This window comes from Myodes glareolus, chromosome 24 (assembly GCF_982192425.1).
Source record: "Myodes glareolus chromosome 24, mMyoGla1.1, whole genome shotgun sequence".
NCBI classification, from domain to species: domain Eukaryota; kingdom Metazoa; phylum Chordata; class Mammalia; order Rodentia; family Cricetidae; genus Myodes; species Myodes glareolus.
In genome coordinates this window covers 8,587,597-8,610,898 of record NC_142049.1, presented here as the reverse complement: position 1 = coordinate 8,610,898, position 23,302 = coordinate 8,587,597, and the positions used below count along the sequence as shown (strand labels likewise).

Here is a 23,302-nt window from a genome sequence, read left to right as displayed (position 1 = left end):
GGGAAGTAACACAGATGCTCAAAGCTAACTTCACAGTCAACAATGGCAATGTTTGTGGATGCACTGTGAGAGGGAGAAGGTGAGTGGAGAAAAATACATAACATAATAAGTACACCGTGTATTCAACTGACATCAAAATCCCAAATAGTGTAAAGCAAGGTATAAGTGTAGGAAGGAGCCTGAGAGCACGGATGAAAGATTCCTGCTGTATTATTTTTGGAAGACCTGCATGATTTGGGTTACCTAGTTTTTCTACCTTTGTACCCTGGTGATGGTGCATTTGTGCACACTAATGTCCTTGTAGTATAAAAGTCCCCAAACTGTCTTCTCATTTCATGTATGCATATATATAATTTAAAAAGAAGGATCTGGAGGTACAACTGACCCTTCAGGACTTCCTACCTGGGAAAATTGGTAAGAAGATTGCTTTTCCTCAGCATTGTGGGTATACACCACATGGCGATTGCCTTTAGGCAGTTTGCTTTTTAGTATTAATTCAACCAACCTTTTCTTCTTCTCATTCATGGCGTTCTGTTCAGCTCACACCCACAGTCCCTCCTCTGCCTTTATTCCTGCCCTTATCCACTCCCATCTGCCCCAGCCACATGCTGCTGCTTCATGCACCGTCGACTGGCCAGCCCACAACTTCCCCAAAATATTCCCTCACTAGTAAGTGTTCTGAATGTCTCCGGAAGTGACTGGAAAATAAATGCTTTTGTTTTGAAAGTCATCTTCCAAAATCATATGAGCAAAACAGCATCATTATTTTAGAGTCCACTTACTGAGTTTTATTCATGCCCTTTGTTCAAGAGACCTAATCAATAATTGGACCAGAAGCTCCTTAAAGATCCCATTTTTTTAACCTTTGTGAAAAAAAAGTGTTAGAGAATTCACAATCTTCCTGCAGAAAGTAAACATAAAAATGTTCTTCAAATCTCTATTAACTCATCTATTCACTTAATTTACAACCATATGAGGCATCTCCTGCGTGCAAGGCTTTGTGATAATCCTTTGACCAAATGGACATGCAAAAATGTTTAAACCATTTCTAAGGAACTTTAAGTGGGAGAGGTAGGATGACAGATTGGTATAAACAAAAGACAAGTCTAAAACATCTCAACGATAAAGAACAGGCATCATAAACTAATCTCACAGCAATGGCAAATCAAGGAACACATCTCCAGGACCTCACCACAGGCTCACGAAGATGCCGCACTAGGCTAGCGCCTGAGGTTGAGAAAGAAATAGAACACAAAAAAGGCAATGTTTGATGAGCAAGCAGGTGTTGGACTGGCAGCTTAAAGATGATTTAGCATCAGAAAATGAAGCATATAAATCTCTTTATTAAGATTTTAAAAGAAAGAAGACAAATAGTTGCTCACCACACGATAAGTGCAGAAGGGATATTTTACAAAAGCTAATATCTATTCATGACTTAGAAGCAAAAATTAGAGAAAGGAACAAAATTGGAAAACTAAAAGCATGTTTCCTTACAGATTATATAAACATGTAGGCAGAAAATCCCAGGAAGTCTTAAGGGAAGCTACTTAAAGGTCTAAGCAATTTTAATAAGCCTACAAGATGTAAACTTAACACAAGAAGATCAACTGTATTCTATGCACTATGAGTAGACAAAAAGAAATAAATGCCACTTTTATCATGATAAAATGTCATAAAAAGATACAAGCCATAAGCACTGAAATCTTTAGAGGTGTGTGTGTGTGTGTGTGTGACACACACACACACACAGAGAGAGAGAGAGAGAGAGAGAGAGAGAGAGAGAGAGAGAACATATTACTGATTCAATTTAGACACTTTCCCTTGCCAAAAAGGACTATAATATTAAGTTATAGTCCAGTCTTAAAGAATAAATTTAAAAGGTATATTACAGTAATGATACAATGTATTGAAAATTGGATCATAGATTTAAAACAATCCCAACCCAAATCCCAGGAGTTATCACACACCTTTGAAAAAGAAAATGAAAACAGAAGGAAAAAAAAAGATGAAGAGGAGGAAGATAAAGAAAACAAAATCAAAGACAAAACCAAGCAAACAAAAAACACTGATGACCAAAATAGTCTGGAAAGAACAACAAGTTAAATACACAGAACTGCAGACAGAGGATTTTCAGCAAAGACACAGAGCTATTCAGTGGAGGCAAGGCAAGCTTTTGAAGATAATGATGCTTGAAATATTGATTATCCAATATGTAAAATAACAAACTTTAATCTATGTATTTTTATTCAAAGGGCTTATACACCTGCATGCAAAGTGTAAACACAGTGTCCAAATAGAACTATAAAAGAAAGTTACTAAGACTATGGGTTAGGTATAACACCCAAAGCATAATCCATAAGAAAAGAACAAACTGGTAAAGCAAACATGGTTAAATTAAGAGTTACTGTTATTTGAAAACACTGTTAAAGAAGCATACTATTGGTCTAAAACAACAAAATAACAGAAACATAGCAATGAAATAACTTTAACTGGTATTTTTCTGTACTGAAAGATCAATGCCCTACTCAGCTGTTGTCAGAGATGCTTTCCCCTGCAGCAGAGGGGAACAAACAATGACCAGACATCATGGAGAGAATGAGAGACATTAGAATACTCAGCCCTAAATAGAATGTCTCCATCAAATGGCCCCCTGCCGCAGATCTCAAGGAACCCCACAGAAGATGAAGCAGAAAGAATGTTAGAGCCAGAGGGGATGAAGGACACCAAGTAAACAAAGCTCTTCAAATCAACATTAGCAAAGATCACACGAACCCACTATGACTGAAGCTCCATAGGAAGGACTTGCATGGAAATGCATGGAGTCCTCAGTGTCTATACTATGGCTCTTGGTTTAGTGTTTTTATGGGATTTCTGAGTGTACAAACGAGTGGTCTCTGATTTGTATGCCTTCTCTTGGGCTCTTTTCCTTCTGTTTGTTTGTCTTGTCCAACTTTGATGGGACAGTTTTTGTTTTATCTTACTATATTTTATTTTGTTGTAATTTATTATTATTGCTTAAAAGCCCCTGTTATTTTCTAATGAGAGACCATAAACCAGTGGACTCCGATGGGAGAGGAGATGGGGAGTAGCTGGGAGGAGCAGAGGGAGTGAAAACTGGAATCGAGATATGTTATGTGGGAGAAGAACATGTTTTCAATAGATGGAAAAAAGAAACAGATAAGCCACTGAATGCACATATTTAATGATGGACATGTCTATGACATAGAAAGAGAACGCAAAATGCAAAATAGAAAGACAATCAATAAAAATCAACCTTGTAGATATATAAGTATCAAATATGCATGGGGAGGTGAACAAGAGAGGAAATTATTATGCAAGCTAACTAAATTCATAGTGAGGCACTGTGGCACACCCAGTGAAACAGCTAAAGGTAGCACACACTGAGTTAAGATATAGATGTTTGGAATCCTCATATACTGTGAGACTCTACAGATATAAGCCCTTCATTATAGTTCAGTGGTCATTTGAAAATCTAAATGTAATCCTACTCTATAAGTTAAGATAAGACTCTTAGAAGGCATTTAACCAAGAGGAATAAATGCACCTAGCAGTCAGGTTTTTATACTATACTTATTTTACTTCTAAGTATAGATAAGTATTTTATCTATACTTATTTTACTTCTAATACTCTCAAAATGGACAACTTCCCCAAAGGATAGCAGAGAAACCATTTGTGTTATACTCACACGGTGTAACAAGAAGGACTGAGCTATTGATGCATACAACAAAATGGACGTATCTCAAAATAAACCAAGGGTACACGCTGAATGAACCTATTAACACAACACTCTTATCAGGGATAACAGAATGAAGAACGGTAGTTGCCTGGGAATGGGAATAGAGCGGGTACAGGAGGAAGGTGAGCAGAGGAATTGTGAAGGGAAATTTGGGAGTGATGGATAAAAATCACTATCTTGCATAAATCGTTATGTATGTCAAAACTTATCAAATAGTGCCTTGCTGAGGGTATTTTAATTTTTTTTCTTTAAAAGTTCTTGGAACCATTATAAAGCCTTACACTCCTTAGTTTTTATCCTCAGTGACAGTTTTTAATCATTTCATGTTCCCATCTTGTATTTTAACCTTGTACTTTAGAAAAGGTGGTAGGGAGAGAGAGGTTTAAGGAACAATGGTCTTCCAGCAGGAAGGGGAGCAAAGGCTCTCTTGGCTCAATCATTTTGCTTTGGCAATCTTTAATTACTCACCCAACAGCACCTCAAGTATCTTGCAGTCATAATGTATGGATATAAAAATACATTCTTATCTTCAATGCTCCCATTTTACTCCTAACGAAGCACTTCCCAGTGGCCTCAAATTTAGCAGAGCTATATCCTGCGATGTGGAAGTCTGAATGGCATAGAACCTGGGTCTCTCTTTCCAGAAGATAGCAAACTGTGCTGAAGTTACCAATTAAAAATCTCTGGTTGTTCTGTAGTACTATCGGAATCTCTATCCGTGCAATGGTGACGTTAATGATAACACTGAAAGAATAAGAACATAGCCCGTAATTTCTTCATCTAAAATCTACTTTACAGCACACCCCACTTCTAATTTACAGATGGAGAAACAAGCTCACGAGAGTTAGGTAACCCGCTTCACCACCTGTGAGCTAAGTGAACTGGACTAAGTTCCCACTAGTGTTAGAGACCGTCCTAGCTCTTACCTCAAAAGAGGGTTGAGGACTCATTGACTTAATACCTGGAAAACTTAAGCAACTCTGATACATAATATGTAGTATGTGCTATTGACTTCTGCAAAACTAATTTAATTTATTTAGTAAACCTTAATTAGATGATTAATGCTACTTCTTTTCTTTTGGCTCAATATATATTTAACTAATAATCAGTAATTATTCTGATAATTATTGATTCATTTTTCATAATGATTAAATTCATTATGTAGCAAGCTACAGTACAGTATCTGAGAAGGCATTTCTTACAGATTTGATTAAATTGTTAGTATTAATTGAACCATATTTTAATATATTTACACAGGGTCCTATGCATTTACAACAATCTATTGCCTATTTGGCCATTGCTTTGTGCATTCAAGAAGCTGACATTTAAGCTGCTTTCTCCAATTTAAAAGAGAGTGACCCCATTTTGATGGACTTAGGTGCTCATGATTATACTAGGTTAAAATGGTAAGTGAACTACATATACATGTATATGTAGGTATTAATGGAACTGTCCTGTAAATGAGTAATCCTATCAGGACACCAGAGACTAACAAATAAAACTTCCAGTACCAGGAATGGGTTACTCTTTTGAAATTTTTGACCAAAGGGGTCCTGTAGACCCTTGGATATAACATGTCAATATCAGTGATAGTGATTATTTTCCATAACCTAAGGATAAACTTCCACTGTTGAAGATATTAAACCCTTGAATCATGGGTCATGGAGAAACCAAGGAGGATGTTTTGCTCCTACTGGCTTGCTTTTGAAGTGCTGGAAAGTACTGTGTAGTACTATGTATTACTGGAGTAGAAAAAATATCTACTAGTCTCACCCAGCTATGAGTCCTGTGAGCTACATTAAAGACTGACATGGCAGGACATAGCCACTGGTGCGAATGTGGCTTGAACATCATAGTCGTAAATGACTGTTTTCTGATTGGCTTCATGTTCTGCTGTGTAAGATGAAACTTGTACCTGGAGCCATTGTCAGGGCAAGAACTAGTGACTAGACAGGTCATAGTCTAGACCCTTGGTAAGAACCTAATACTCTTATTCTGGTAAATAAGTGATTCTCAATCAATGGGTCATGAGACCCATAAGAGTCATGTATCAGATATCCTGCATATCAGAAACTAGCATTACGATTCGCAATAGTAGCAAAATTGCAGTTGTGAAGCAGCAATGAAAAAAATGTACGGTTGGGGTCACCATAACATGAGGAACTGTGTTAAAGGGTTGCAGCGTTAGGAAGATTGAACACCACTGTGCTAACTGGATATAATATTAAACTGACTCCTAATGATTTACTGTCCTACCCATAGACTAGTGGATCGCTCAGCCCTCATCACAGATGCATTTGCAGCTGACAGTGATTAACACAGAGACCCACAACTGATGAAGATGTAGAACATAAGAGACTGTGGGATGCTCAGCTCTAGGGAGACATGCATGTCACATCCCTTCCTCCAAAGGCTCAGGAATCATCACAGGAAAGGGAACAGAAAGTGTTAGGGCCAGCGGTGTGAGTAACTATACAGGAACAGTGTCCTTTGGACACCGCAGGGCAGCTAGCTGTACGTACGAACTCACAGCGGTTGTGCCAGCATGCACAAGACCTTGGTAAGCCCGAGTCAGAAAAAACCCCAACAAAAAGAAGGGAGACGGTCATGAAGTCCACCCTGATCTGAGAGGTCAACGACAATTAGTAACTGCAGGGGAAGGGAGTGTCAGTTTTCCCTGGGAACTCTACTACAGCCTTGTAGAGAGCTACATATCCAACAATATTTGGGAAGCATAGGTTGGACTTGATGGTTATTACAAAAAAAAAAAAAAAAGAAGAGGATTGAAAGCTTGATGGGTGTGGAAGGATGGTGTCCTGGGAGCAGTTGGGGTAGAGGGGAAGATGAGCCAGACACATTCTACAGAATTCTCAAAGAGGTAATAAAGAAAAGCCCCTAAAGTTTGAAGGAAAAAAGAAGAATTCTCTATTTGCAGACCAAGTTTTGATTGACAGCTGCCTTCCTTCTTTAAACTCACAGGTGTGTTCCTTTGCTCATCTCCCTGGTTCCTATTTGAACTGGATATCTCGGATCTGCTGGTCATCGTTAGTCACACATCTCTCAGACTTCACACTCCAGTTGTGACCATGTCTTCCCCCCATCTGATCAAATGTGCCTCTCTTCCATCTCCCCCACCTGGTGAACACCAGCTCCTCCCACTTAGCTGCTCAAGTGGGATTCCTTTCCTTCCAGAGTGTTCATGACCACTTCCTCATGACCTTCTGTGCTTTGGACTGCCTTCTTTTCGTGGACTGGCTTTGCACACACTGACTATGTCTGTAACCAGTGTTCTGTGTCATCTGCCTATCTGGGTCCCAGCCCACAGGTCTGTTCCAGTTCTTAGGATTCAATGAATCCCATTGTCATGCTGCTTCCTAGGCAAATGATAGATCCTCTGCCTCAAATCTTCTCCCATTTCACTCGAAAATTCTCATCTTCCCATTCCCCACCCCCCCTCTCTCTCTCACACACACATTATTACACAGTTCATACCTCTTCCCCACTCCCTCCCCCTATGGCTCTCCCTATCACCTACTCCTAATCTTCCGTCTCCCTTCCCTCTTCATGCCTTTAAAAAAAATATCCCACTAAGTTCAATTAGTACTGCCTTGATGAACTTCTGCAGGGGTCATCAATTTGGGCAATTTACCAATGGCCATCCTCACCCCAAAGAAAAGTAACTCTCCATCATTCGGTATCTTTAGCCCCTCAACTAGGGATGGAGCATTGGGCACAGATGGTGACATCCCTAAATAGGTTTGCCACTCTTACACCAGTGGACATACATTGCCTGGTTGGTCATTACATTGAGTCCAGTGTTAACAAATATCAATGATGTCTTTTCTCCTTCAGAAGTCTGAATAGCACATTTTAGCATTATGAAAGCTAGCCAGCTAGGAGGAAGATTCCCGGACAGTTCAAGGTTCAGTTTTCTATGTCCTGCAACTGAAGTGCATGGTGTCATCAACATACGGTCTTACTGTCTAGTTGTGGTGGTCAAGCAGGGGCAGTGAAATAACCTGTGTTGTTTTGGTGTCTTTGGGGTCGTCCAGAAGAGTGAGTCATGGGGAAGTAACTTGTGCTTGCTACTGAAATTACATCTAATAACTCACGTGTGCTGGGACCAGTACTGTTCACCCAGGAAGACTGGATGCTGAAAGTTTAAGCCAGAATGTGTGCAGGGGTAGGGGAAATAAGGGTTTCAGGTTGGCTTAACCAAATCTAATGACATATGTATGAAGCCTCCTGGTTTGTTTGTTTGTTTGTTTTGTTTTAATTTAGATTTTACTTCTGCCCTGCATTGTAGAAGACTTGGAATTCACTAGATGATAGTTCTATTCCTGTGCCTACTTGTGACAACAGACATCACCAAATGCCACTGGGGAAAAATATCATGTTCATTTGAGAACCATACTAACTTTTCATGACTTAGAAATCTCCATTTTGGTAACTTTCATGAGGCAGGTATTTAGATTTTTTTAAACTCCCAAACCATTGTGCCAAACACATAGAAACCAGTTCATTTACTTATCTTTTATCATATATATATATATATGTTAAAAATTCCAAAATATACATATACGCAAATATACATACGCGCATACATGCCCCCGTCAGTGATGCATCAGTGAATTTTGTTCTCAGCTACACAATCAGAATGAGAACTTGTATGCTTTAACTGAGGTAAAAGACGCATGGCATTTAAGTAGTCAAATGGAGGGTGCTGAGTCATGTCATTAAGCTAGGGTAAATATTGGGGCTGGAGCCAAGGCTCAGCGGGGAAGAGCATATTCTACTCTTGTGTTATAACAGTCTTCGGCTCTTAGGACCCATGTCGGCCAGCTCACAGCTGCCTGTAGCTCCAGCTCCAGGAACCAGACGCTCTCTACTGACTTTGGTCGTCATGTGCACAAACCCACACACAGATACTCATAGGAACACTTAATTTTCAAACTAAAATCTTTTTTTAACGGTAAATTAGATGGCTAGTTCTTGTCAGTTTGACCCCGCTATTCTTGAAAGAGAGAACTTCACTTGTGGAGTGGCCTGTGTCGTATGGGCTTTATGAGCAGATGTGTGGTGGATTTACTCGAGGAGTAAATAGTGATTGACGTGGGAGGGCCTAGTTCACCACGGGAGGGGCCACCCCTTGGCAGGTGTCTCGGGTTGTATACTAAAGCCATCTAGGCGATCTAAGGAAGTCACAGGGAGCAAAGCAGCAAGTAGTGTTTCTCTGTGGTCCCTACTTCAGTCCCTGCATCCGGGTCTCCGCTTCTGTTTCCCTCTACAAAGGACTGTGGCATATTAAGTCAAGTAAACCCCTTCTTACTTCATTGGTTTTGGTCAAGTGTTTTATTATAGTGATATAAAAGTAAACAGATTAGGACAGTAAATCTCAACCTTGAACCTAGGTCTGAGCACATTCGGTTCTCTTATCAGCGTTCATTTCCCCACCATTACTGTGATTTTTAGCCTTTTCAGAGTAACTTGCTTCTCCTCTTTCCAAGCCTCCAATTACATTGTGTTCTAATAGTCACTGCACAGTAATGCACACCTAGAACTACTTGCAGGGCTGAAATCCTCAGAGTCCCACCGTGGTGTCCTATGAAGCTTTAATCTGATGCTTTTAAAATATCATATCATATTAAATATGAGAGGAACAGCTAGGGCTTTGTGGGCAGGAGCAATAAAGGAGTGCTTTTAAAAATCAATAGTGTATATGCTTTCATGGTACGCTTAGCCTTGTGGCCACTCTAGTAAGCAGTTTGAAGAAAGTAGACTCAGATCTTAACGGAGGCATTGCAGAAGTGTTAACTAGAACATAAAAGAAATTCTAAGGGTAGTTGATTAAAATTATCTTGTATTTCCATGCTGCCTAAGTATGGCCAAGCGGAAAATTCTCAATTGGAAACTGAAATTTTCTCAAATAGCATTTGCAGTATGCCCAATGCACTTCTATTTTCTAAGATATTAAATAAGGAGCTAAAATTTCATCTATTCATGTTTATGACTTCATATATATATATATATGTGTGTGTGTGTGTGTGTGTGTGTGTGTATTCATATATAACATTCTAAGGACTATGACAAACAGTGTGGTTTCTGAGTGAGGGTAAGCGTGGTACTGAGGGACGGACCTGACACAGAGGTGCTCCTGGGCCACAGGGAGGAGCCTTGTTGGTTGGTTCTGGGTTGCCTCCATCCTCTAACGGGCAGTAGATGGCTGAGGTTGAGGCTCATTCCTTCCCATTCTTCTGCAGAGCTTAATTAAAAGCACAAGATCTGGCATTAGATGTCCCATGTCAATATTCTAGCTCCATGATTTTCAACTCTATACCTACTACGGTGTTACTCTGTAAAAGAAACCCATCTCCAAACTAGATTTGATAATAGTATTTGCCATAAAGTTTGGGGAAGGATGGAATGAATTGGTTCATATATCTAAGATAAAATAAGTCAAGGATGTAACCATTACTGATTCTCTGTCTTCTGAACAGACACACAATTCTATGGTTGCACCCCTAAGATCTGTCCATATGCCACACTAGTATCATCTAACTAGTTCATCAGCACCATTAATACCTAAGTTATATTGCTTTTAGTACTATATAAATATGTAGTTTGATTATTGCAGTTCATCTGTGATACTGGGTATGTTCTATTCATTTTATAGACAACAAATTGAGACTGGACTAATTAGAATGTGTTTATGATTATATAATCAGGGGAAGGTCTAGACCCAAGCACTGGCTTCCTAACACTTTATTAGGACCATCAAATTTTCATGAACTCAGTTCTTGTCGTAGCCCTGTTAAGATACCTAATGCATCCATTCTGCTAAATCAGTGTTTCTCAACCTTCCTAATGCTGCAACCCTTTAATACAGTTCCTTTGGTTGTCGTGACCACCCGATCATAAAATTATCTTCATTGCCACTTCTTAACTGCAATTTTGATACTTTTATGAATCATAACGTAAGCATCTGTGTTTTCTGATGGCATTAGGTGTCCCTGAGACAGGGTTATTGGACCCTCAGGTTGAGAATCTCTGCTCTAAATAATACATTTCCGCTGGGAAGTAGCCACTTGTCCCAGTCAGTGCTGCCAAGTCTCTAAAGCCTCGGTCTCCCTTTCCCAGTCCGTCCACTTCTTTCTGCTTGTTTGTTCTTTCTTGTTCTTATCTCTTTCTCTTCCTCCAGATCTCCCACTTATTCCATTTTTCTTCTCCATACACACACAAACGGGAATAATTTTATTAGAATTACTATGAATGCGGCATTAATATTGAATGTAGGAACTAAATTTTGTGATGAGATGACTCTGAGCAGAGGAGATGCACCCGGATTGTCAGCCGAATGAAGGCACGTATGCTGGGCAGAAAGGCAAAGGGAGGGAGATTGATTTAGAGAAAAAAATGTACTCAGAGAATAAATGGTAGTCCTTGGTTCTATTAACACTACAGCAATAAAATGTTAAGACAAAGTAATACTAAAGGAGGAAGAAAAACCCCAATTTCAATTCCTTTAACTACTTACTTCATGGATTTGGGGAAATTGGTTGCAATTACCAAGCCTTGGTTTTCCCTATATAAATTATGAATGACAAATTACCAATATTCTTGGATTGTTAGAAGGATCAAGGGAATATGCGCATTTAACTTCTTTAGGAGATAAAGAAGTGCTAAAATGTAAATAGTTGTGAGCTACCGTCAATACCATTGTTACCATCATTAGTGCTATCAGAAGGGAGACGGGGAGGTCCCAAAGCAAGGACGGCACATTTCTTCATGTGCTTAGAGCTCTGAGAACAGACTGTGCACAATGAAAATATGTCTTAGCTACGATTTGGTAAATGACTAGAAAGTAAACACTATAGCTACAGGTCATTCCGACAGGCTTCTTTGCAAGCACTAAGTGAGAGGCAGAGCCAGAAGAGGGGTATAATATACAATTACAGCTGAGCCTCTAGCACCTGCGAGTTCTAGAACTATCCATCCTAAAATTAAACCATTTTCAGAATGTTAAAATAAAAACCCATGTCATACTGGGTGGCATGTTGGGAATTATGCCACGAAGTCAAAAAAGTGACATGGAAATTCTCCCAGTGCTGAAAGACTTGTACCACAGTGACAGATAAGTCAGCCCAGCAAATCAAGTGTCGTGGCATGCTGTGACACAAGTAAGACTCAGTTAACCCACAGATCACAAACCTGTGCAACATGGTGAAGCCTGAAGTTCTACAACATGCTGAAACTGAACGGAGCAAATGCAAGTGTAATCTTGGTGGACTATGCACCAATGTCTTTTTAATCAGCAGTCTTTGCATGCATGTGTTCAGGGGAGCGCACGTGCACGCATACACATACATACATACACACACACACACACACACACACACACACACACACACACACACACACAGAGTAACAAAAAAGGTCCTTAATATATTTCCAGGATTTTTGGAATACTTTTATTCAGCATTAACTTCATTTAGGGAAAAAAAAAAAAACATTTCAATGAAGACTAATTAAGGAGAAACGGTCTACTTTCCAGTATTAAAAAAGGAAAACTGCTGTCATGAAGGTTTTTAATCATTATTATCTAATTAAAAAGTTAATCCTTAGGCTCCCCATTTTTAAATTCTTTAAAATGCAACAAAAGAGCTCCCCTTTGAAAACTGGGAGACTAAAGTACAGCTCTTAGGTAACACAGCTTCTATGGCAAAGGCACAAATGGAATGAAAGAACATTGGCTCAAGCTATTCTGAGGGAATTAGGAAAATTATAAAACCCTACCAAATCTTGACCTTTAGTGACCTGTTTTTAATACAGCAAAAGCCATTATAGCACTGACAGTAGCGGCTCCAAAAGGTAATTGCAACCCAAGCCTTTCATATACAGAGACAAATAGTCTTTGCAGCTCAGGGCTATGCAACACAACTCACTCTGCTGAAACGCATCCAAACAGTAATAGGTCAATGAAGGACCCAAAAGAGGGTTCTTCTAGATAGGTGAGTCACCAGTATTCAAAGAAATAAGCAACCCTCAAAATCTATTTTATTTATATTTATGTTTATACGTATTGTCACTGTGTGTGCATGAGACATACATGCAGTGCCCATGAAGACTAGGAGAGGGTCACCTCTGCCCCATAGCTGGAGTTACGGGTAGTTCTGAGCTTTCCAAAATGAGTGCTAGGGATCAAACTGGGGTCCTCTGGAAAAGCAGCAAGTGTTCTTAATGAGTAGTCATCTTTCCAGACTAACAGTCTCACATACACACACACACACACACACAAATTAATTAATGAATTTTCTATTCTGACTGACATTCTCCCTTGTTCCCTCTGCCCTCTCCTCCATCCTCCCCCTCCTCTGTCCCTCCCAATTCTCTCCTCCTCTGTTTCTGTTCAGAAAGGGGCAGCCCTCCCATAGGTATCAACAAAGTATGGTTTATCAAGTTGCGATAAGACTAAGCACCTCCCCTTTATGAAGGCTGGGCAAGGCAACCCAGTATCAGGAGTAAGCTCCCAGGAGCCAGCCTAAGTGTTAGGGACTGTCTCTGCTCCCATTGTTATGAGTTCCACAAGCAAATCAAGCTACACAACTATCACATATATATGTAGAGGGCCTAGGTTGGTCCCATGTAGGCTCTTTGGTTGTTGGTTCAGTCTCTGTGAGTTCCTTTGAGCCAAGTTAGTTGTTTCTGTGGGTTTTCCTGTGATGTCTTTGACCCTTCTGGCTCCTACAATCATTCCCCCCTCTCTTCAGCAGGATTCCTTGAGCTTGACCTAATGTTTGGCTGTGGGTCTCTTCTTCTGTTTCCATTAGTTACTGGATGAAGGCTCACTGATGAAAATTGGGGTAGTCAGTGATATGATCACAGGACAGGGCCAGTTTAGGCTACTTATCCATTATTGTTAGAAGTCTTAGCTGGGGTCATCCTTGTAAATTCATGGGAGTTTCCCTTGTATCAGGTTTCTACCTGACCCTGAAAAGCCCCCCCCTACATTCCAGTCATCTATTTCAGTACTCCCCTCTTCCACCAACCTCCTAACCTGGTGCCTCAAATTCCCATCCACACCCGCCCTCAGTCCACCCAGGAGATCTCTTCTATTTCCCATTCCCAGGGGATCCATGTGTCCCTTTTGGGCCTTCCTTATCTAGCCTCTGAGGGTCTGTGGCTACTCTTTACTTTATAGCTAACAAAGCATTAGTGGTTTGGTGATAGAATTCTCATCTCCCACACAATCAGCCTTTTAAAAGCATATTTCAAATCCTGAAGCCTGGTAGAGGAGGCAAAAGAGGATTACTAATCAAATACAGGGGATGTCTACCCAGGCCTTTCTAATTTACTCCGAGGGCAGGGATTAAATTTCTAATACCCTAAGCTTACACTGTGAAATGAGTGCATTCTCACTGACCTCCTCTACTTCTAATTTATATGTTTGATATTTTTTGGAGACTATGATGTGACCAATGACAGAAAGACTACATGATTACCTGGGTGGCTGGGCCTCAGAGAATGGCAACCAGGTTCAGAACACATAAATTAATAACACTTATTTATTTTACACCCCAACCTCCTTTTCATCTCCCTCCTCTTCTTCCATTTCTTCCCCCTCCTACCCCTATTCTCCCAGTTTCACTCCCCCTCTGAAAGGGGCAGGCCTCCCTTACCCCCTTCTTTTCTTGGTATGTTTTTATAATAGGCTTCCTGGTTTTCATGAACGGGGCCAACTAGCAAAATTATTTCCAACAACTGTCTGCTCAGTGCAATGTGGCTTTTCATCTATTACAAGCTAATCCTCAGTAAAGCTAGAGTGCCCACAGCTGCAAAACAATCAAATAGGACCAGATGCCAACTCAGATCATGGCCTTCACTGAGCAAAGGCAATGAGCCTCCTAATGGAATAGCATCGTTATTCCAGATAGAGTTCTTTCTACAAATTTGCCTGTCAGGGTAGGTATGGGAAATATTTTCTCATATGGAGATTCCTTATTTCATAGCCATTCTGACGTTATGGATTCTAAGTGGTCTATGGTTGTTAACTTAATTGAGTTAAGAAATGGAGAGGAAAACATACTTTGGGGTGTGTCTATGATGACATATCCAAAGAGGATGAATGGAAGGAAGACACGCCTGAATGTGGGTAGCACCATCCCCTGGGCAGAGGTGATCCCCTGGGCAGAGTTAATCAAAGGAAAAAGAGGAGAGAACCATCTGAATACTCACTCGTCCCTGCTTCCTATTCTGCCCAGATGTGAGCAAGCCCCCAATCACCAGCACAGGGAGACCTTCCTGTTGCCACCTCCTCTGAACCATAATGAACTGTACCCACAAACCATGAGTCCAAAACAAACCATTCCTCCATGAATCTGCTTCTTGACAGGTATCTGGTCATCAGCATGATAAAAATAAGGATGCAGGCTTACAAGGTGAAATGAGAAGGGATGAGAAATGTGTGGTCCTTGCTTTGCTGTGGTAAGGTGTCAGATGTAGTTTTGTGAATTTTCTGAGCCTTTATTTTCTCTAATGTAAAACAGAGACAACAACACATTATTACAGGAATCTTCTAAGACCCAAATAAAAAATGGAAAAATCTTTGGGAATATTGATCATATTTTTTATACCAGGGAAAGGGAATTCAGCATTTATTAATGTCCATCAAGTAGTACCAGGTACAGCATAAAAAGATTTTAATTTGCTGGTTATTTAATAAACAGATCCCATGATATAGGTACATGGTCATTAGTGAGAAAAGGAAGGAGAAGACCTATTGACAAATATATTTAGGAACTTAAAGCTTGTTATTTGTAGAGATGAACTAAAATCAATATTTTTCTATTTCCAAGGACAACGCTCATCTCTCAGAGAGCAGGAATTGGACTTTTGGTAGCACAGCAATCTAAAAGGTATGGTTTCAAAATGAGTCAGCCATACTTTGAATTCTAATGCTACCATTTACTCTGTGTTGCCAGGGTAACAGTAAATATCTTAACCTCTTCGTATCACATTGTTTTCTCATCTAGAACTGGAGAAGAATACTGATTAGCCCATGTATTTTATGACAAATGCTAGGAAAATATCCATAGCACATGCTAACCTATGTGGAACATAACAATTGGTGTGCTAACTATTCTTGTTTTATCCTTCCTCACAGTACACTGAAATAGGAAAGGATTTTATGATGTCTTATCATTTACTCTGAATAATTTAGAATGAAGGGAAAGGGGAATTTATTAAGGATTACTGAACCTCCTCTGAAATGGTTAAAGGGTAGTTGAGTGAGTTCAGCTATGTGAAGTGAAGGAAGGAAATTCAGAAACATGTGATGGGAAAAGTTATGTCTAGAATGAGCGAGGTACCTATCCCTAAAGGGCACAACTGCAATGCCACCCCTATACCTAAGGCTCAGGGAACATCATGGAAGGAGGTCATGGAAGGAGGACAGAAGAAGAGTAAGCCAAAGAATAAGAACACCCGCTGCTAGTCTCTTCTCGACATGACAGAGTGCTGTACCCATGACATCTCAACAATATGGCTGCTTAAACTGCATACTGACAAGACCAGTTAGGCTGCCAATGTCATTGGGGGAAATTTCACAAGGGCCCACTCTTGGGTGCAGAGCTATAGGGAGTCAATGACTGTGGAGAGAAGGAGAATCAGTTTTCTCCAAAGACAATTCATCTGAGAAGTTGTCTAGTTCCAAGAGGTGATCCCTAAACATCCATGCATGTTAGCACTTATACTATAATATATACTTATAAATATAATGATAATCATTATAGAAGGAGAGGTCATGAAACTGAGAAGGAGTTGGAGATGGGAAGAGTTATGAGGGAGATGGAGAGGTAGAAATTATGTAAGTGTAAAATACTCACGTTTGGAATTCTCAAAAATATTTTAAATATAGAACTTGAGTAAGGTCAATGAATCAAAAAGTAACATTGCTAGTAGAGTGATGATTAAATACATGACTGGCAGCTGAACTGCACTTGCACTCCCCTCCAAAGGCTTCATATGATGGCATTTATCTCTATTTTCATATATATTTTGGCAAGCAAATATAATTCAACTTTACAAATGACTCTCAAATCAATGGGATACAAGGGTTTGTGTATGAACAGTAGGGTAATTTGCCATTGAATACAAGGTATACAAATAATTATCTAATTAGGAAAAGATTCTGTAAACTGATTTCTTCATCTGTACCATGGGACTGATAGTTTTAATTTCCCAGATATGTTGTATAGGTTATACTAGTTCACTTAGTAAACTGGATATATTTCCATCCAAGTTCCTGGTACCTAGTAGGCCATCATTAAAATAAGTTACCATCACTCAATTTCTTTTACTTCAGTACTGTAGAAAATATTGCTTCTCATTGTTCAATACCCACAAAGTTATACCAGGGATGTCTAACTTTTTGATATTGTAATACGACATAGTCATCTATGAACATGTTGGCCGATATTTAGCTATTCTGGGACCCATGAAGTCCATGATCTGGACATGCTTGCCATTAAACTGTCTTGAGTATCAGTGAAGATTCATAATGCCCCTGCTTCTGCAGAATTTTACAGTCTAGTATTGTTCAACTAAATGAACATTATCTTCTGCCATCCTAGAATAAATGTAGATTTTTGTAAGAAACTCCTTGACTGGGTTATTTGGGGATCCAAACATAGGTAATGAGTAGACTAATTAAAGGTTTGGGCTTTAAGAAATGTCACTCTGACTGAATACACAGGGCTGGCATGACTTTAGAGAGAAGACAAGGAGAAAGGGATGGTTCAGCATGTGGCAGACCATTTGTCCTATCTAGGGATGCAGTGAGGGACTTCTTAAAGGCTATGCTATTTCCCTGTTTCCCTATCTTCAGGGGAGGAGAACTAAACACTGCAGAAGCTAGGAAGCAGGAACTGAGAAGGATCAAGTTACTCTCCCTCCAGGAGCCAAGAGCCTTTCTGGATGTCAATGTGAGAGCATCTTCATTAGAGAGAGCCAAAGGGTATCTGCAGGAAAAGCTCACAACTTGCCTGAGAGAGTAGAGATGCCTGTGAAGTGCTAAAAAGTATATTTTGCAGCTGGTTCTTGCAGGCTATTTTTAATATCAGTAATAAATCTTGTTTCCAAACACCTTTTCAGAATGTGACATCTAAATCATGTCTGGTTTTGATCCTAAGATAACAATATTTTATTTATTGAGCCTTATCATATTTGATAGAGAATGGATGCTTATGAATAGAGAACATGGTGGATTGAAAAAGTGGCAAGTTTCTATGGGTAAACTTATTAGGGAGAGGTTGGAAAGAACCGCTTTTCAAGCAGGTCAGTGTAGATGTATGGGGATTTCTCCATCACGCTACGAAATTTCGACTATATTATATAAACGGGGTGGGGTCAGTGAAGTACTTCAGACTGTAAAATGGTCAAGCAGTTTGTAGAGGAACTGGAAATTATACACATTCCAGTGGTTTTAGGGTAGTTGTGTTTCATGCTGCCTTTATTGACAAAGACTGGTCTAAGGATTTTGGAATAGTATGCAGCAAGATCACTGCAAGGTGATTGATTCAGCAATAAATTTCCTCTTGATCTCTACATTTCCTCCAATTCAATGAAAGAGGCAGTGGAGAAAGGTCACCATAGCTTACTGTGAAATCATAATGCGGCAGTCTCACTTGGCCCAGGGTGTGGGAAAACTTGACGTAATGAGCTCCAACAGGAGGGATGTAAAGGAAGCTCAGCTGCTGCTGAGATGAAGAGATGATTATGTGGACAATCGAGTCCTCATCAGAAACAATCAACACCTCATCTAAGACACATTGTCTAAAAGCCTGGCCAGATTGCACCAATCATGCTAGATGTTCTGCCGGAAAGAAAGAAAGAAAGAAGAAAAAGATGACATAGGCATCTTATTTAATGCAATTTCTCCTCCCAACTTGCATCATGGTCACTACCAGAAAGAGGATCTGCATACAGCCTGCAGCAGGCTGAGGCATCAAACTCCAGTGCAGACATTTTTTTCCCATGACTCAGTGACACAGGCATCCCTGTAACCTGTACAGCAGGAGGTGTGTCCTGTAGGTTACAGACAGACCTAGAAGCCATCACTGCCCATATTCTGGCTAAGGTTCATCCTGCTGAATAAGCCCTTAGCTTTTTAATATATCAAGGAGTGCAAGTTTACATCTTAAAACTATTGTGTAGGAGAAGCAATGAGCTAGCTTTTTAAAAATATCCCTCTGACCATTGTAGATATTAGAAGAAATTCGGGGACACAAAATTACCCCTTTCAATATGGACTAAGAACACATTGGGTACTATCTATTGAGTTCAATGAATGATGGACCTGTACTTTGGGTAGAACAACAGTGTTTGCTACACTGGACATAAGGCCAAGAGGAGATTATCTATGTTTAAATGATCTTCAGTTATCTTCCATATTTCAGAGGAACTAAAAAAGCTGTTTTTATCCCAGAATTTGACACATTTACTCCTGTTACAAGATTATACTTTATAAAGGAAAAAACTAACAAACACCACAGAGCTTCAAGAAAAGTTTTAACTTACTGTGAACACTCTATCACTTCCATTCTCTCCTTACAGCCACAATATTTACCGAAATATATCAGTTCATTTCTGGACAGTGTGATGATCGCTATACATTTAAAATCTTCATGCTTATCATCCATGCATAAATAAACTCAACATCAAAATATGCAAGATCTATAGAATTTGTATAGGATGGGCCAGGAAGAATGGCTCTGCAGCTAAGTGTGCATAATGTTCTTCCAGAGGACCTGAGATTAATTCCTTGCAACCATACCATGAGGTTCACAGAGGGTCTGATGCCTTCTGGTTTCCATGGGCACCTATATTCACAGGTACCACACTCATACACAGGTATCATACACATCATCCTCATCATCAAGAAAATCTCAAAAAGATATGTAAAGAACAATGGAAAGGATGCTCCTTTGAAATCAAACCCATTGCACAAACAGAAATCTCGTCCTTGCTATGGTATAAATTAAAACAATTTATTTTACTTCTAAAAGCCAGTATCATCAATAACTGGGATAAGATGACTGACCTTCTTGGTTATGGAGTTCAACCTAAATTAAGACAGCTATATATGAGAAATATTTAACTAAGCTTAGACATTAAATAATTATAATGTAAATCAGTTCCATAAAGCACTCACTGTCATCAAAATCCCATGCTATAAAATTATCAAGAAATATGGGATGACTACTTTTCTTCCCCATTCGTCCTTTACTAAGTTCCCCTACATTCTTTTCTAAGGGGCTTTGCTGTAGACTCCTCCCTTTCTTTTCATGGTCCAGAGAATCACCATGAATCCTGGCAAGATGACAGAGTGAAACATGAATCACGGCTTCATCTGGTCTAACTTCCTCATTTTATGGTTGACTGCAGACTCCATGATTCTGCAACATGCCTAGGGTGATCCAAAGGCCACAGCCGCATAGGGATGAGAGCCTAGTTCTCCTAATTTCCGGTTTGTATCTTTCCACTGACCTGTTCTGCTCATTCTCCTCTGAACCGTAAATCCGACCATGGCTCCAAACTGCAAGAGTCAGGTTACTTAACACAGTCTGCCAGGCTGCGATTTCTGCTGAGCTATGAATTATACGGGGCCCTTGAAACGTACAGTTTACTAACCGATCAGAAACAAAGAACTGTTTAGAAAACGATTTATTTGCTCTGTCAAGGCAATTGCCGTAACGGGAGTCTATGACACAGTTGTGATCGGTTAATGAACATCCATGCCAAGCTGCTGCCATTCTGGCAGGGCATCTCATGATGAGAGGATACTTTCAGACTTCCATTTTTCACATCCCGCCAACCAATTGCTCGAGCATGTACAAAGGAACTATTTGTGTCTCCTGGCTGAAGCTGGGCCCTGAAGATAGGACTTGCTTATTACTATCTTGAAGTTAACCCAGGATTGAAAGGTAGAAATAAGTTTTCATTTGAGCCGTTTTGGGAACCTCATAAAGAACTTGACCGATATTAACCCCTAAGAGATAAAACTAAACAATGACCGTAGGCCTACACCACTCCGCTTAAACCTTAACCTTTGGAAGATGACAGGGTTAATTTTAACTGGACTTGATTTCTTACCCGACCTCTCTTTCAGAGTTGGAGAAATTTCTGATGAATTTAGTGGGCAGTATCCTGGAGATGAACTTACAATTTCGTATCTGAACTCAAAAACAAAGGGAGAAAGAACAGAAATTGCATGCTATAAAAGTATTACAAGAACTTTCTGCAGGCCCAACTGATTATTTTTCTCTCAGCATCCCACTTAAACCATCTCCCTGGGGATTAGCCTATTACACTTGTAGTGGTCTCCCCCAACCCCAGTGAATTTAAGTGAGCTATTCCAATGCCCTCTTCATAAAGATATCTGAAGGAAGAGTTAAGAAGGAAGCTACAGCAGGAGAAAAGTGTCAACTTCATAACTCCGGTAGGCCATGATTCACTTTTCATACCCTCTCTCTAAATTCTACTCAATTTGACCCATTGCTCTGCACACAAAATGTATCCTTAACCCATATTGCTCTCTGTTTCTGCCTTCTGAGTCTGGCTACCATTATTTCTTTCCTAGGAGACTTATTAAACAGCATTCCAATCAGTCTCCTGACAAGTCAACATCACTGTGCTCATTAGATTATGCTGTGTCTTTACCTAAAGGTAGTTGCCATTTTAAATAGAATGAAATATCCTCTTGACCTCTAAAATCTACAAGTCTCAAATTTGCCTAACTACCCAACATCCATCCCTTCCCTTCACCCCTATACATTCCTATCTCCATGCCAGCTTTCTTGAATTGCAAGGGCATGCCACATTTCTACACCCTGAGGTCCCCTCATACCCTGTCTCTTATTTGTGATATCAATTAAGGATCACAACAAGGCTTCTCCCTTTACACTTCCATCCCCGGCTGTCAACAGAATTGTTCCCTCCCTATCAGTTCTTTCCCTCGCGTTAACATCTATTTAAGAAAGCACCTCCCTATCTATTCATCACCTTGTCTTATCATGTATCCCCATCTAGAGAAATATTATTTGTTAATTTCATTTCTCCGCTAGCTTATGGATTGTACTTCTTGCTATATTGTCAAGTTGCAAGGTTGGGGGTTTCCTGTAATTCATGAATAAAATGGATATTAATGAACATATAGATTAACAATGGTGTTTTTGAGTATGAGTGTTTCTTTTTTATTATTATTTTTATTGAGCTCTACATCTTTCTCTGCACCCCTCCCTACCTCTCTCCTCCCCTTCTATCCTCTCCCAAGGTCCCCACGCTCCCAATTTACTCAGGAGTTCTTATCTTTTTCTACTTCCCATGTAGATTAGATCTATGTATGTCTCATACTATTGAGTATGGGTGTGACAATTAGAATTTTAGCTAAAATACATGATTTTTGCAAACTGTGAAATAATATACATTTTAGTGAAGTCAATTTCTTGGTCTTTTATTCCCTTAAAATGATTAGAATGATTATCTGAGCTTTCAGAAGGACACACTGTGCATTCTGAGGACGAATTACCATATACCCCAAAGAAGTTATTCTCTAGCCAGCCTTGCCTAAGACAGCACTCTTCCCCCTCTGCCAATTTTTGAAAATACAGTATTTCCCACAATTTCTAAGTGGTCAGCTCCTGTCTCAGCTCTCAGAATCCGGACACAAGTACAGGATGGTGATCTGGCACAGCTTGTGGTGTGCTGGATGGGGCAGGCGTGTAAGCAGTCACGGTGCTAACTGGAAAGCAGTCATCTGTCTGTACCACATTCACTGGGACCACGGGAAAGGGAAAGCCTCAGAAAAGACACAGTGCGAGACGATCCTCTAATGGTGAATGTGATTAAATCAAATGCAGGGAATGGGGACTGTCATCGTGGGCAGAGGAAGGAATTAGCAGACGGCTGCACGGCGGCTTCAGAGAGTCAGGGAGCAGCGACTGGCTGGCGATGAACAGAGCTCAACAAAGAGGCCAAACGACATGACATTCAGGGTTCTGCTCAGGAGTCCACACCCACTTTGTAAAAAAGAGGCAATCTATTTTCCATTATTATAATTATCATAAAAGTGCATCTTTACACTTAAAAGAAATATCTCAGGAGCTCTACCCAAGTCTAGTAGAGATAAAAGACTGTGAAAAATAATCCTTGAATAAAAAAGAAACAAGCATATATTGTTTTCTCTCTTTCATGGACCACTAGCACCATCATTTCCAGACACGCTTGCCTTGTCCACGCGTTAGATTGCACTTAAAAGGAAGTACTATTTTCAATCATGTCTTTTTAAACCACTGAGTGATATGAATAGAGCTAAATGTCAAATGAGGGAAAATATCTGAGGGATAAATTTAATAACAGCAACGTCCACAACGAATCAAAGGAAACCAAGCAGGAGCAGCTATTGGGAATAGACACTGGAGTAGAAAGGAAAACATGGAAATGTGTGAGATGCTCTGAAATTTTATTCTGTGCTAATTCACAGTGACTGG

General features: G+C 39.9%; 1 protein-coding gene across 24 annotated transcripts in view; it reads right to left on the bottom strand.

Moving 5' to 3' along the window:
* The window catches only part of Dlg2 (discs large MAGUK scaffold protein 2), a 1,777,227-nt gene that overhangs the window by 669,267 nt on the left and 1,084,658 nt on the right, over nt 1–23,302 (bottom strand). The window lies entirely within an intron of this gene.